Source organism: Eschrichtius robustus, chromosome 10, assembly GCF_028021215.1.
Source record: "Eschrichtius robustus isolate mEscRob2 chromosome 10, mEscRob2.pri, whole genome shotgun sequence".
NCBI lineage: Eukaryota > Metazoa > Chordata > Mammalia > Artiodactyla > Eschrichtiidae > Eschrichtius > Eschrichtius robustus.
The window spans coordinates 6,697,788-6,713,818 of NC_090833.1; the positions used below are offsets into that span (position 1 = coordinate 6,697,788).

Sequence of the window (16,031 nt, forward strand, 5' to 3'; positions counted from 1 at the left end):
CTGTGCCTTCAGGTTCATTAACTTTTCTCCTGTCTTGTCTAATCTGCCACAAATCCCATTCAGGGTATTTTTCATCTCAGACATTGTAATTTTCAACTCTTAAAAGTTAATTTGGATCTTTTTTTATAACTTCATGCCTCTAACATTTTGCAAATATGGAATACAGTTATAAAAACTGTTTTAGAATCCTTCTCTGCTAATTCTAACATCTGTGTCAGTTCTGGGTCAGGTTCAATTGATTGATTATTCTTTTCTTTATGGGTCATGTTTTCTTGCTTCTTTGCACACCTGGTAATGTTTAGTGGATGCCAGATGTGATTTTTGGATATTTTTGTATTTTTATAAATCTGCTTGAGCTTTATTCTGGGAAACAGTTAAATTACTTGGGACCCAATTGATCCTTTTGGGTCTTGCTTTATGATTTATTAGGTGGGTTTTTAGCAATGCTCAGTTTAGGGCTAATTATTCCCCACCTCTGAGACAAGACCTTCCTAAATGCTATACCCACTTCCCTGTGAATTATGAGTTTTCCAGTCTGACTGGTGGGAACAGGCAGTATTCCCAACCCCGTATGAGCATCAGACACAGTTCCCTCTAATCCCTTCAGATGGTTCTTTCTTGAAAACCACTGTTTCATGTATTTTTTGTGTGTGTGTCTGAATTTTTTTGTTGTTTCAAGTGGGATAGGAAATCTGGCCTCTGTTACTCCATCTTGGCCAGAAGCAGAAGTTAGTTACCAAGTCTTAATGATTCTACTTCTTAGTAACTCTTGGATCTATCTACTTCTCTCCCACCCCGCTGCCAGCGACCCGGACTCCACTGCCTCTTGCCTGGGGTGACACTCATAGCCTCCCAGGCTGTGTCTACTCCACTCAATCATTCCATGCGGCAGCAGCAGCCAGAGCCATCTTTCCAGCAATCTGACCATGCCTCTCCTTAGTTCGAACCCTTTTACTCCTCATTGTCTTGGAGTTAATTTCAAACTCCTACTTGTGGCTCATCAGGTCCTTTTTTTTTTTTTAAGATTTACTTTTTAAAATTAATTAATTAATTTATTTTATTTCAGCTGTGCCGGGTCTCAGTTGAGGCACGCAGGATGTTCGTTGCGGCATGCGGGACCTTTTAGTTGCAGCATGCAGACTGTTAGTTGCGGCTTGCGGACTCTCAGTTGCGGCGTGCAGACTTCTTAGTTGCGGCATGCGGGATCTAGTTCCTCGACCAGGGATCGAACCCAGGCCCCCTGCACTGGCAGCACGAAGTCTTACCCACTGACCACCAGGGAAGTCCCACTCATCAGGTCTTGATACAGCCAACCAAACTGAACTGCGTGTAACTCTCCCAAGGGGTCATTCTTGCTCTGTGGGGCCTTTGCTCTGCTGTTACTCCTGCCAGGAGCTCCTGCTTCCCCTCTCCTCTTCTCCTCCTCCTCCACCTGCTCTCACCCCTCCCTTTTGCGAACCTGCACAAATTTCTCTGGAGTGTAGCTGCCTGGGAGGTCTGTGTCCCCTAGTTTGGGCCTCCCTGAGCGCAAGACCCTGGCCCCTCATGCTGAGCCCTGCCTAACTTATCACTGAATGAATGAATGACAGGAAGAAAAGAGAATAATGGACAACAAGGAGGGCTGCCATGGAGGGGAGGGAGACCAGGACGGACTACGGCTCAAGGGACTGTGTCCTCCTCCCAGCCCTCCGCCGGTTGCTGTGTGATTTCGGGCCCTCACTGCACACGACGGAGTGGTCTCTGAGGTCTCCTCTGGATCTGTCACAACACTCGCCCGTTTCCACAGCATCATGGAATGAGTCGCAGTCATGCTGAACCCATCCTCCCTGTTTGACTGATGGGGAAACCGAGGCCCAGTGGTGGGGGCGAGCTGGACCCCCAGGTCACTCAGCGCATCATCGGCAGAGCCCAGCTTGAGGCCCGCGTGCTGGCTCAGTTCAGGGATTCTGGGCTTTGGTAAGGAGAGTGAAGAAGAAGGAGTCCCTACTCTCTGTGTCCTGGGGTGGCGGGGCGGGTGGCCTTGCAGGCAGGCTGGGGCACTCTGGGGCTGGGGCCAGGCCTTCTCTGTGCCTGGCACTTCCCCAGGATTCAGAACCCACCAGCAGAGAAGAGGAGAAAAGGGTCACTACGAAGCAGTCACACATCCGACTGGGGGAGGACCTGCGGAGAGGCTCAAGGTCAGTCTGAGGTCAGCACCTGTCCAGCCTAATTATTTATTAACCAGGCAAGTCCAGGCACTGAGTTAATGACCAACACGAGGCTGGGGACGGGGTAAATTCTTCCCCCGAGTGTGGGCATGACCTGCAAGGGCAGGGAAGCCTGTAAATGAGCAGCTGGTGGAAAAGCTCTTCCCTCATTCATTCATTCGTTCGTTCATTCATTCACTCGCTCACTAATCCACTTCTCTCTCTGTGCCTGTCAATGGGCAGAATCCTGGAGCCCCAGCTGGTGGGGGGACAGAGCCTTGGAGACAAGGACAGAGTGGTCAGTGATGTGGCAGGGGCAGCACAGGGGTCTGGGAAGGGCAGGGGAGACCCCCAGGCCAGCTTGGTGGAGTCGGCGAAGCTGCTTGGAGAGGGGGAGGCCCCCGAGGAGACCAGCAGGTCTCACGTGGCTGGACCACATCTGCTGGTTTGTGTGGTGTGGAGGGCCTTGTCGGGCTCTCAGCCCCACCCCACCCTGGCTCAACTTCTGTAACATCCCTGCCAGCAGGGACGACGCCATCAAGCCCACTTCTATCCTTGCTTTCCCTTCACCAAGAGACTAAGCTGGGGATTTCCTCCAATGGTCCGGCCAGCTCCTGCCCCCATCCCCGGCGCCTGGCCCCCAGGTAATACCCCTGGACCAATGGATGAGGAAGGGGCCCAGGGTGGCCAAAGTGCGGGCTGAGGAGGGAGGCAGGAAGTCCTCCCTTGGGGTCCAGTGGGGGCACCGCTGAGGTGGAGGTCCTGCCCGAGGGGCGGCTCCGTGGATGGAGAGGCTGCAGGGGCCATGTGGGCCTGGCCTTGGGGAGCCTTGTGTTTTAGGGTTGGGGTGCAGATGGGAGCTGAGCTGGGGGGTGAAGGTGGGGCTCAGCGGTGGGAGGGCAGGAAGGGCAGAGGGAGGGGGAGGGGAGAGACTGCTGTAGGGCCAGCGGGGGGGCAGGGGTCTTCTGGGAGAGTGGTGGGCTCTGCTGGGGCTTTTTAGAGGACACTGCAGGGGCTGGATTGTTGGGACTGGCCTGGGAGCTGGGGGAGCGGGGGAGGGGGGCCAGGTGCCTATGCGTGTGCTGTGTGCACACTCGTGTGTCATTACATGCGTGTGTCACTGCGTGTGTATTGCTGGTTCCCCACTCTCATGCTGCCGGATGGATGGCTCCCTTCCGAAGGCCCTGTCCTCTCCTGGTAAGGTCTCCTGCCTGGCAGCTCCCCGTCACCTCTGGAGGCGTCGTCGGAAGGAGGAGAGGGGCTGGAGCCTCACTGGTGCCCCTCCCCACCCCCCTTGTTTATCTGCTGAGATTGGGAAGCTCGCAGAGCTGGGCCCCGCCAGCGGCATCCTCATCCCATCCTCACCGCGCTGCAGGGAGCTGTTGGAAGGCCCCCGAATAAAGGCGGCTCCTCTTATTGAAACTAAACAAAACAACGCTGGGGACACTTCACAGCCCCTGCCTCAGCCTGTCCGGGTTTGAGAACCAGAATCCTGGCGCTGGACCCATGCAAGCAGGCCTCACTGGGGTGGGCAAGGGGAGAAGCGACCAGGGTGCATGTTCCGCCCAAGCTGGCCTTTAACCCCGCGGCCTCAGTCTTGGCCTCACTGCCAGCCTCAACCACTGCGGGAGGCCCCTGATGCCTCCTCCCCCCGGACCCGCAACCTGTGGGGCTGAATGTCATCCCGACGACGGGTGGGCCCAGGATTGGAGCCCATCGAGTTGGGGAGGAAGCGCTGGACCTCGTGCGCTGGTGGGCTTCGGGCAGCCAGCGGGCGCAGCTAGGCCTGGAGGTTGGGTGGTGGCAGGCGAGAGTGGAAACGCAATCCCAGCCCGGGCAGGGGCGGGCATCGGACTGTCCCCACTGCACTCCCGATAAAGCCCCAGCCGGCAGGAGAGGGAGTGTTTGTTCAGCTCTGGGGCTGGGGGGCAGGAAGCAGAATTTCAAAGCGGTTGCACCTTTGTTACCCCTTCCGAGGCCACCCTCCACGCCCCAGGCTGCATTCCAGAACCTGGGGGGTGGGGGTCCCGCCCCCGGGAGAAATCCGCGTAACCGGAGGCTCGGGTTACAGGCTAGCTGCTCGGGAGGAGCCGGGCCCTTCCCAGCCTGACACCGAACATTCCGGAAAGTTGGTCTCCAGGTCCACCCCATCCCCACCCTGGGACCCACTCCCGGCCCTCGAACCTCGAGGGGGAAGAACTGGGAGAAGGAGGCAGAGTCAGGGAGGACCTTCATCCTCACGTACGCGTTGGGCAAGACGGGGTTTGGGTGGCTTTTTGCGGGGGTGGGAGGGGAGCCAGGACTCTTCTGCCCTGGGTGTGACATCAGGCAAAGCCTGCAGGGTGACTCCTGATTTGGAAGTGGTGGGCTGGGGTGACGCGGGAGTCTTTCTTTCCAAATAGGGCAAACTGTATTTCTCTGCCTTTCAGTACTTTCTTGAGGTATACTTTACAGAAGATAAAACCAAACGCTCTCGTGTTAGTGTACAGCTCCGCAGTTTCTTACGTTTGTGTCACTGTGTGAGCGCCACCCTGAGCAAGAAACCATCCAAACACCCCCATCACTTGGGGGAAGTTCCCATCGTGCTCCACTCCACGGATCCACTAGTCTGACCTCCATCCCCACGGACAGTTGTTCCTTTACACACAAGTGTAATCAGAGGACGGTCTCTCTTATGCTTGGCTTTTTTACTCCGCATATTCTGGGGATTCGTCCATGTCATTGAGCCCACCGGTACCTTCCTTTTTCATTGCTCTGTTGAATTTCACTGTTTGTTTACCCCGTCTCCTGTCAATGGCTATTCTGGTTTCTGATCTCTGACTCTGATGAGTGAAGCTGCTGGGAACGTCACGTACCTGTCCTTTTGTGGAGAGGGAGAGACTTGTGACAGTTTTGCTTATCCCATGATTCCCGACTAGGAGCATACAGAGCCACAGGGCCTTTGCACGTGCTGTTCCCTCTGCTCTGATGCTCTGTTCCCAGTCCTTCTCAGAGAGGCCCTCCCTGACCCTCTGGTCTAATGATGTCCCCCCAGTCCTTCATGCCAGATTCCTGTTCCTGGATCTGTTGTCTTTGTGGCACTTGTTCATCTTACCCCTGGACTTGTTTCTTGGGTGCCAGGCCCCTCCCCAAAGGTTCCTGCTCTCTGAAGGCAGCCATTTCTGCCTCGTGTATCCCAGTGTCTAGCACAGAGCCTGGTGCAGGGTGGTGGTCCATCAAACATTTGTGGGTGTGTCTGTAGGCGCTGGGAGGTGGGGACCCTGCTGGGCTCTCTCCTGGGGAGGCTTCCTGCAACCATGACCCCTGTCCCAGGAGGCCAGCCAAGGAGGGGTGGGAGGTCTGTGGGCAACACTCATACCTTTCTTATCTTTTGGCTAATGGTTTGCCAACATTAGCAGACCATACAAGGAGAGGGGAGGTTAGGGGCAGAGTCCAGCCTTGCCCTCACTCCTGCCTCAACCTGAGCTGCTTAGCATTCATCTGTTTTATAAACACAGGTGTAGGAAAGTCTCCCTGCTAGAAAGGGAGGTTTGGAAACGGCTGCTGTAACCAATAGGGAGCCATGGAGGGTTTAAGCGGGGGAGTGATACGGAGGTAGCCAGCAGCGGCCATCTATCCCAGGCTGGTAGAAAGAAGGGCTGGACTTGATCATTTCGCCATCAGCCTTCCATGGGCTGGCAAATGGCCACACTTATTTGCAAGGTTGCTTTAAGCCCAGGAGCAGAATGGGGAAAGACCCGCAAGTCTTCAGAGCTGGGGGAGTTCAGTGAGTGAAGGCAGCAGGTTTAGGTAACACGGCCTGGCGGAGCAGACCTGCTTGGAACTGGGGAGTAGTACATGTCCCCACAAAAGACACTTGGGGACTTCCCTGGTGGTCCAGTGGTTAGGACTCCGTGCTTCCACTGCAGGGGTCTCGGGTTCGATCCCTGGTCGGGGAACTAAGATCCTGCATGCCGTGTGTGGTATGGCCAAAAAAAAAAAAAAAAGACACTTGGATATTGTGCATTCTGATGGGATGCAGGGACCCTGCTCCTGAGCTCTGGGGACCCCTGCTGTTGAGCCCCTTTGGCTGAAGGATGGAGGACCAGGGAGGGAAAGGGATGGGCCCACGGCCAGTCACCCAGCTGGTTAGAGGCAGGAAGAGGTGAGAAGTGGTGTCCTGAATCCAAGGCAGTGCTGGTCCCCTCACACTCCTATCCTTTCCAGCCCCCAAGAGCCAGGCTGCTGTGGGTTCTTCCTTCCCAGACTCCTCCTCTATTTACCTGCTGGCAAGCCACCCAGGGTGGTGCTGGGGGAGAGGCAGGGAGGGTGTGGAGGGGCTCTGCGTGCATTCCTGTGAGCATCTGGGGGGCTGGCCTGCTTCTGCAGGAGGGGGGCAGGGTGAGGGGACCAGACAGCCAGTACTTGCCCAGCCTCTGTCTCACTGCCAAAAGGTCTGGGGGGTACAGAAGGGTCAGTGACATCATGGGCACATTCAAGTGTTTACAGAGCTCTCAGTGTATGCCAAGAGTAATGTAGGGACCCCTGGTGGTTAGGATAGGACTGGGCCTGTCCTGGGGGGCTCAAAGCCCCGGGGAAGCCACAGTCCAGTGCTGTAATCTGTGATAAGGGACACTGAAGACCAGTAGAGGAGGGGAACAAGAAATGAGAGGAGGGGAGGGGAGGGGGCCCAGGCCAGGACCAGTATATGCATAGCCTTGGGCAGGGCTCCTGGGAGAGCTGCTGAGTTCCACAGGACTGGGTCCTCAGGACCCCAAAGAGGCTGCCATGAGTCGAAGCTAATTCTTGCCAGTGTTTTCCTGTATGGATCAAGCCCAGGTCACCCTTCTGTTCCAATGCAGAGTTTCTTCCTCACACTTCAGTGTGCAACAGTCATGCGGGACGAGGGAGGGGGGAGAAAAGCTTGCTTAAAATGCAGAGTCTCTGGCCCAGCATCCAGTGTTTTTAGTTTGGAACCCAGTAATCTGCATTTTAATAACCATCCTGTCTCCTAGGGCTGCGGTAAAACGTGACCTCCAACTGGGTGGCTTAATACAACAGAAATGTATCCTCTTGCAGTTCTGTAGACCGAAGTCCAAACTGAGTCTCACTGGGCTAAATTTAGGTGTTGGCAGGGTGGGTTGCTCTGGAAGCTCCAGGGGAGAATCTGTTTCTTGCCGCTCCCAGCTTCTGGTGACTGCTGGCATTCCTTGGCTTGTGGCCACATCACTCCAATCTCTGCCTCTGTCTTCAGATCACCTTTCCTCCTCTCTATCAAATCTCCTCTGCCTTCCTCCTATAAGAACACTTGTGATTACATTAGGGCCTGTCCAGACAATCCAGGATAATTTCCCTATCTCGAGATCCTTTATTTAATCTCATCTGCCGTGTCCCTTTTGCCCTATAAGGTAACATCCACAGGTTTCAGGGATTATGACCTGGTATCTTTAGGGGTGATTAGATTATTCAGCCTGTCACCCATCCCCTTAGTGATTCCAATGTAGAAGGTCCAGACATTCTCCTGAGAAACCCTGGTCTGAAGGCTTGTTTATTTAACTGATGGCTGCTCTCTCAAGATTCTCTAAACTTACAGAAATAGGGCACCGTTCAGCATTCATTTGACAAACCTTCATGGAGCACCCACTCCATGCCAGGCCCTCTCTCCCTTCCGCTGGACTCCAGGAAGGAAACAGGTGGCCTCCACTATTCCCTGAGGATTAAGCTCTGGCTGAAGAAGGGACGGCACCGACCCAGGAGCTGGCCTCACCTCTGGGCTGCCTGTTATGTTCTGTTTGGGTATACTTATTGCTTATGCCAGCCTGAGTCAGCATGCCCGTTACCTGCAGCCGGAAGCATCCTCACTGATGCAGCGTGTGGAAGAGGCAGCCAGCTGTCCAGATCTGAGGCTGCTCAGATCCAGGCCCACCCCCTCTTCCTCCTCAGTTACCCCTTGCCTATCTGCCACTCCCCAGGTGCCCCTCTGCTGCCACTCCCTTTCCTTGAGCCCTCCAGTTCTTTGTCCTACAATGTTCAGTTCACATGGTACCTCCTCTATTCTGTCTTCCCAACCTCCCAGGGCAGAAACACCACAATAATAAAGGCTCACTGACAGCAGAGCCCTTGCTGGGGCCAGGAACTGGCTAAGGCCTCTCCAACTTGATCAGCTACAAAGGAAGTGCTGTTATTATCACACCCATTTTACAGATGAGAGGGTGGAAGCCAGACAGCAGACCTGAGTTCTGCCTGGCTCCAAGTTCACAGTGGAAATTAACCACCAACCGTGAGACTCCTCTTTCTCTAGGCTCAGAATTTAGTTCCCCATCCTTGGGGATTCCTTGCCCCTCATCTCTCCTACACGCAGCCCAGGAGCACGGTGGGGATTGTAAAAAGTAAATTCTTGCTGAGGCCAGGGGCGCAGTGAGCAGAATCTCCTTACCAACTCTTGATGGGCAAAACTGCAAACAGCACCGCTAGAGCTGCATGTGGAGGGTTAGACAAAGGTGGGTGCTTGGGGAGGTGAGTGAGGAGAGGGCATCAGGCAGCGTCACCACAGACCCTTTAGCAAAAGGTGGCGGCAACCCCTCACTGCCATTCGCAGCAACAAAAAATCCTGTCTAATTTTTGCCAGGTTATAGAAACCGCTTCTAAAGCGACACTTCATTTAATCTGGCGTCAGCTACGATCACACTGATCGCTTTCTGGGTGCAGAGACCTCTGTTAAACACTCTATGCCCTTGACCTCGCTGGACTGCAGCCTTGTGAGAGGCATGCCTTTATTATCCTTGTACACAGAGGGGGAAACTGAGGCCCAGAGAAGGTAGGTGAATTGCCCAAGGTCACCCTGCTGGGAGAGGCAGAGACAGGATTAGAGCTCAGGCCTCCTAGTCCAGACTAGAGCATTTTGCACTGTACACCGTCACCCACTGCTGCCTCCACAGAGAGCCTGCTAACCAGTCCTCAGGAAGAAGGTGGGGGGGGTGGTGAGGGGGCAGGAGGTGAAAGGGGAAAGGGTGGGGGGAAGGCCTGGATTCCAGGGCCTGCTTTGCCTGTTCCTAGTGGGGTGACCCCAGGCCAGAAGGAATTTCACTTTTCTGAGCCTCAGTTTCCTCATCTGTAAAATGGGCACAGTGGTGGTGTCCACCTCCTAAGGTAGTTGTAAGAATGGCAGAACCTTTTTGTGGATTGTTACCCCTGCCTGGGAATTTCCTCTCTGGCCCTTCAGGGGACCAGCTCCTTCCCACCCTTTACATCCCAGCTTGAATGCCCCCTCCTCAGGGATGGCATCCCTGACCATCCCTAGCCAGCCTAGCTACCACCCGCCTCCTGCCTTGCCCACTGGTTGCTGTCTCTCTCACTGCCTTGCTTTTTTCATCCCCAGCCCTTGTCACCGGCTGTGACATCCGTTAATTGTCAGCTGTCTCTTCTCTACCAGACTGTGAGCTCCATGAGGGCAAGGAGCACCCCCAGTGGTTTATCCTCAGCGTCTGGCAGGGTGCCTGGCAAGAGGAGGGGCTCAGGAGACACTTGTCGAAGCGGCGAAGAAGCCAATGAAAGATGACGCATGTAAAATGCTTAGCCCAGCGCCTGCTACAGAGCAGCTGCTCAACGGATGCTAGTGAATGTTCTTACTACAAAACAAGCACAGACTCACATTTTGAGCCTGTCTACATAGAACACGGTGACCTTTGGGTCACTCTGCCAGCTCTACTGCCTTGAAGAGGGCACAGGGTGGGGCCATAGTGTCCCCGCTGCCCCCAGCCCCAAGCATGCTTTGAGTGCTGTTTATGGCGGTGTGGGAACAGAGGCGGGAAGGGCTGCACCGGCCTGGCGCCTGCCCTGGGAGTGGGGAGGCTGGGGTGCAGGCTTTGTAGGAACCGGGGCACCTGTGAAGTCCTCAGACCACCCCTCCACCCGCCCCAGCCCAGGTTCGGCTCACCTGTCATTCCGCTCGACCTCTCCCCAGTTCCTTCCCAGCCCCAGAGTGCCTGTAATGACACATTTATAGTTTGTCTAATGTGAGGGTCCTCGTCTGGAGTTCATGGCTGTATGCCCAGGACTTAGCACGCACCTGGCACGTAGTAGGTCTCAATAAATATGTGTTGAATAGATTCATTAAGATGAATGGGAAGCATCTCTAGGGCTGTGATTTTTAACCTTTCTGAATCACTGACTGCTTTGAAAAACCCACGAAACCTTTGGACAAACCCCCCTCCCACCCCGCCATGCACCCAAAGTGGGACATAAAATTTTAGGGATTTCATGGACTCCTCCACCTTAAGGTCATTCATAAAGCTCAGCTTAAGATCTTTCTATCTGGGGCGGGGGCCGGTCTTGAGATCCCGGGGAGATGGTGGGGAAGATGTTACCAAGAGGCGCACTGGGGGGGCCCAACCTCCCCCCAATAGGCTGGCGAAGAACGGGGTGAATGAACCCCTTTTCTTTGACTTTCTGCTGTCCAGGAGAAGGAAAGGAAGCGAGTCCGAGGCCATCTGGCAGGAGGGGGAGAGAGCGGGAAGCACAGGGCCAGGAGGAGAGGGAAAAGACAGGAGAGGACGAGAATCAGGGAGGAGAAGGGGGCGTGATGGAGAGGCGCAGCCCCGCGGAGGCAAGAGCAGGGCGAGCCGGAGGAACAAAGAGCGGGCGCGCAGCGAGCGAGGCGCGGAGGCGCCGGGAGGGAGAGGGCCGAGGCCGGCCGGCCGCCCGGGCTGTCTGATTTTCTGTCAGCCGCCGCTGATTAACGGGCCGCCTTCCAGCTCTGAGCGCGCCGCGCCGCGTTCCTGGCAACCCGGCGCGCAGCTTCCTGGCGAAGGCGGGGCCTGTGAAAGGTTACATTTGCACAGAGTGCCTCGGCGCGGCGGCCCGGAGAGGCTGCGGGGGACGGCGGGGGACGGCGGGGGGCGGCGGGGGACGGCGGGGGGCGGCGGGGGACGGCGGGGGGCGGCGGGGGGCGGCGGGCGAGCCAGGCGGGGAGAGAGAAAAGGCTGCGGCTTGCGGCGCTGCCTGGGTAATGGAAAAATTCCTCTGGGGGCCGTGCAGAAAAATATCAGGTTACACACCGGCGGCAAATGGCTTCTCTGAGGGGCGCCTCCTGCAGCAGCCCGCCGTGGGGTGTCCCGGCCGGGGCGGGGCGCGGGGACCGGCTCCCCGGTGCTCCCTGGGCGCTGCGCCCCAGCGGGTGCCCAGGCCCCGGCACTCCAGCCCGAGCGCCCCAGCCTGTGCATCCCAACTGGTGCGCTCTAGCCTGTGTGCCTAAGCGTGCGCCCTACCGTATGCGCCTCGGCCCGAGCATCTGTGTTCCGCGCACACCAGCCCCTGCTCTCTGGGGCGTCGCCTCGCCTTCACAGTCTCCATCTCTGCCTCAGAAGACAGGTGAAAGAGCCCCACTTTCCCAAATCTTAATGTCCGGGTCTCCCCGCTGCCCGTCCCCATCTCCCCAAGAAGGCCGATGGATGGCTGGGACCAGGCCCTGCGGCGAGGGCTGACCGGATCCGTCGTGTTTGCTGTGACTTAGGAAGTGGGGTCGCCACGTGCGTCTGCCCTTGCCTTCCCTCGTGAATTGCCGGGTCTGCCCAATTCTCAAAGAACTGGGCTGTTGCCTCCGGTACCCACTTGCATAGCGTAAGCAGTGTCCCTCCGCATTCCGTCACTCCCCAGCTCCCAGACCATCTGCAGCCCCCTATTACCGCCTCTACGTTCTAGTTTTCACCCTTGGGTCCTATCCAGCATCGGGGGTGGGGAGTGATGTCAAAACTCTCCAGCACCTGGGGTCCCCCCTGTCTGGTTGTGGCTGCGGGTTGAAGGGCTTCTGACCAGGCACCCATCTGCCCTGTGAGACACACTCTCTCTCTTTCTTTCATTGAACTGGTTCTCTCAGTAGACAGTGTATTCATTCGATGCCAACTAGATAGCAACCAGGTTCTGGGCCTTGCACTGGGCCCTGGAAGGAGCCGCAGCAGCCCTCGGGGAACTCAGGCCCCGGCAGGCAGAGTGGAGGCTGCCCAGTAAGGAGGTTAAAGCCTGGAGTCCAGTGGATTTGGATTTAAATTCTGCTTCTCCACTTACTGGTCGTATGTGTCCTGGGGCAAGTTACTCTCAGAACCTCAGTTTGCCCAGCTGTCAAATGGGGATAGAATAGCAGTAAGGACCACTTCACTGGACTTGGCTGGGTGGATTTAAGGAGAGACACCAGTAGCTCTTGGCACGGTACACAGTGGCACTCACTCCATGGGACATTTTATCACTGTTAGGGCTATAGAGGAGTCCACCAGTAACTAGAGCCAAGTGCATGGCAAGATTCTCAACTGCAGAAGCCTAAGCAAAGGTTCAGAAGGCAGGGTGATTTGGGGTGAGGCTGGTTGGTATGTCATGGTGCACACAGACCTACAGGTCAAAGCATGACTTCCCCAAGGCACACGCACCACAGGGACCACTGCGGTTCTTCTTTTTTTAAAAAATTTTTTTGATGTGGACCATTTTTAAAGTCTTTATTGAACTTGTTACAATATTGTTTCTTCTTTTTTTTTTGGGGGGGGGGGTTGGCGGTGAGGCATGTGGGATCTTAGCTCCCCAACCAGGGATCGAACCCACACCCCCTGCATTGGAAGGCAAAGTCTTAACCACTGGACCAGCAGGCAAATCCCTGCAGTTCTCCTTTAACTGGCCCTGGGGGAGCTGGGCTGTTTGGCTCAGGGAGCTGTGACCCTGGAGGGCACCTCCTGCCACCTAGCTGGAACAGGGTTTTCTCTGAACCAGCAAAGCAGGGGTTAGGACCTGCTGCTGCCTCCCAGGGAGGGCTGGCCTCTGTGAGCCCACCAGGCAGGGAAGGACAGACCAGCGGGGAGGGAGGCCTGTCAGGCAGCTCCCCTCCAGAGATTAATCGGGTCCTTGCAGAAGCTTGGAGCTATGGGGTCCTGGGCTTCTCAGAAAATGGTCCAAGGGCAAGTGGGGCAGCGATGGAGGGTCAAGAACACCCTGGGCTCGCTGCTGCCGCCTTGGTGGCACTCCCCAGGGCCTCAAGAACTGGTCTGGGAACTGTGTTCAATATCTTGTAACAAATCATAATGGAAAAGGATATGAAAAAGAATATATATATATATATACACACACATACATATAACTGAATCACTTTGCTGCATACCAGAAACTGACACAACATTGTAAATCAACTATACTTCAAAGAAAAAAAAAAAAGAAAGAATGATCCAAAAGGGCATTTTGGGGTCAAAAATTCCAAAACAAATAAAGAACTGGTCTGCAATCAAAGGGGGTTCCAATTCTGTCTCTGAGCTGGTGACTCGCTCCAGGCCAGTGTGGTTGCCTTGAGCCCTGGAACCTCAGCGAACCACAAAGTGACAGTTGGCATTGACCAAGTACTTAGCACATGCTATGAGCTCGCAGATCTGGTCTCCCAACAGTCCTAGGAAGTGGGTATCTGTTGGGGAATTCCCTGGAGCGCCAGCGGCTAGCACTCTGCTCTCTCACTGCCGAGGGCGGGGGTTCGATCCCTGGTTGGTGGGGCGCTGGGACCCCACAAGCCTCGAGGCGGGGCCAAAAAATAAAAAAAAGGAAGTAGGTACGTGTTAAGATTGTTTTTCACAGATGAGGAGACTGACAGTCAGAGAGTTTAAGCTACTTGTCATGCAGTCAGTCAATGGTGAGGCTGGAACCCAAAGCTGACCTTGCCAGACACCAGGGTCTGAACTCTTAACTAAGTGCCCTGGGCCACCTCCACGGTGGACGCAATGAACCGGCTGCAAGGGGTGTGTTGGGGTGAAAATCCACTCTAGCTGACAGGCTGCCTCTGGTAATGTACCCATTTTACAGATGAGCTAGCAGGGGCTTTGCTTTGGTGACTTGCCCAAGACCCCATTGCTAAGGAGTGGGGTCCATAAAAAAAAAAAGGGAAGTCCTAGCATATCGGAGCCGGAAGGCATCTCAGAACTCTTCTAATCCAAAACTCACTTTCCAGACAGGGAAACTGTGGCCACCCTCTGAAGCTCTTTCTCAATTATCTTGGGCTATACAACCTGCCCCAGTGAAGTGATGACACCCTGACCTGTGAGTTCCATGGAGCTTTTGAGAGGAAATGGAAGGCGGAATGGGGAGAGCAACAGTTAAATAAAAGGGTCCAAGTTCTCATCCAGAGGCCCATAAGGGATCTCCCTTGACCCTCTTCCAAAATTTCCTGCTGCCGTTTCCCAAGGCTGGGGGGAGGGGAGAGGGGAGGAGAGAGTAGAGGTGGGGGAGGGAGCAGTCTTCTGGATCCTCCCACGTCCCAGAACTGCCTTGCCTATGGAGGGTATAGTGGGGGCAGGGCAAGGGAATGGAGAAGTTCTGGGGCCTTTAGGCGTGAGGGCTTCCATTGCTGTCCAAGCTCATTAGGAGCCCCTGGAAACCTGCACCCTTTCTCCCTCCCTTCTCTGCATCCCTCCCTCCCCTCCAACAGCCAAGAGAGCAGCTCAGCAGAAGCCCCTGAAGCCAGAGCTTCTCAGTTTTGCACCTGAACATTGTGGGTGCTGCTCACCTCTCTAGGTCCTTCAGTCCAAGAAGCTGGGAGACTGATCGCCTGTGACTCTGACATTGAGACACTGGGGCCCAACGTCCTAGCATTCTGCACTCATGCATTCTACCAAGATTTATTAGGCTTCTAGTTGGCGCAGGCTCACTGGGGTGCAGCCGTGAGTAAGAGAGAAACATGCCTGCCCTCATGGAGTTCCCAGTCCCAAGGTCTAGTTCTCAGTCTAAGAGTCAAATGTTATGAGTCTATGAGAGCCTTATTCACACAAGAGTGGTTCTATCAGACCCATGATGTTTCTGGAAGGAGGAAGGAAGAAAGAAGGGGTGTGGAGAGAGGTGCGGGTCACACAGGGCACTGATTTTCATGTACATGTTCAGCAAATTTAACCTTCTGGGATTTATCACACTGATCAATATGAATGCCTTAAAATACCCGTGCTAATAGGAAAGTAGCACTAGTCTCTTTCAGTGGGCCATTCACCCAAGCATCTCAAATGCTCTGTGATCACTCAATAATTAAGCCCCAATTAAATACTTATCGACTGAAAATATACTTACTGCATACATTCAACTGGTTACTGGTTTGCTAATTGTGACTTAACCCCTGCTTTCATCATGCTTGAACTACATGACACGAGGCCGTTAGAAAATCGGGTTCATCTCTGGCAACGTGCAGGGATGGAGCTGCTGGGGACACTGTCTGCTGGGGACATCGATTCTAAGGACTCTGAATGGATCCTCAGGTCTTGTCCATACTCTGTCCTGTGGCTTCTTTTTATGGTGGGAGCTTACTAAGATGGACCATGCATGCCAGCCTCCTCCAGAAGAAAAGTTCTAGGTCTGCAGTAGCCTGGGTACCACTCCTGCAGTGTAAGTCTTGACCTTTACGCTTCTCATGTGAAAAGTGAGTGGGTCCCTGAGGTCCCTTTAAACAACTCCGAATTCAGTAATCCTCTAAAGGATTGGTCTGGAATTTAGAGCTTCTCCATTTCTTTGCCTTCTAGTGAAGGAAATGTAGTCCTGGAGGAAGCAGTGCTTGGCTAAGTTCTGTGTTGGCACTGGGGTGCGGGTGAAGGAGATATACGGTATACTCAGCTAGGGCCTGCTATGTGTCAGGCAGAGGCTGAGCCATCAGTGAACTGAAATTCCTCATCAGCACTTCCCAGGGCACAGGGGGATGGGATTGGGTGGTTGGTGTGGTAGAGATCCTCTGGACATCTTTGAGCAGAACGGCAGGCAGGAGCAGAAGCCCCCACTCCAGGATTGGGATATGTGGCCAGATACTTCTTCCTTTGTTAAAGAAGTATACAGAACCAACTGGTAGTGAGGAGCCCTATGGAATTGTTTGAA

General features: G+C 54.8%; 1 long non-coding RNA gene across 1 annotated transcript in view; it reads left to right on the forward strand.

Moving 5' to 3' along the window:
• Positions 1-2,424: 2,424 nt before the first annotated feature.
• The window catches only part of LOC137770686 (uncharacterized), a 44,347-nt gene continuing 30,740 nt past the window's right edge, over positions 2,425-16,031 (forward strand). The window contains exons 1-2 of the long non-coding RNA XR_011075206.1: positions 2,425-2,484; positions 2,713-2,830. This is a non-coding gene — a long non-coding RNA (uncharacterized lncRNA). The remainder of the gene's footprint in view (positions 2,485-2,712; positions 2,831-16,031) is intronic.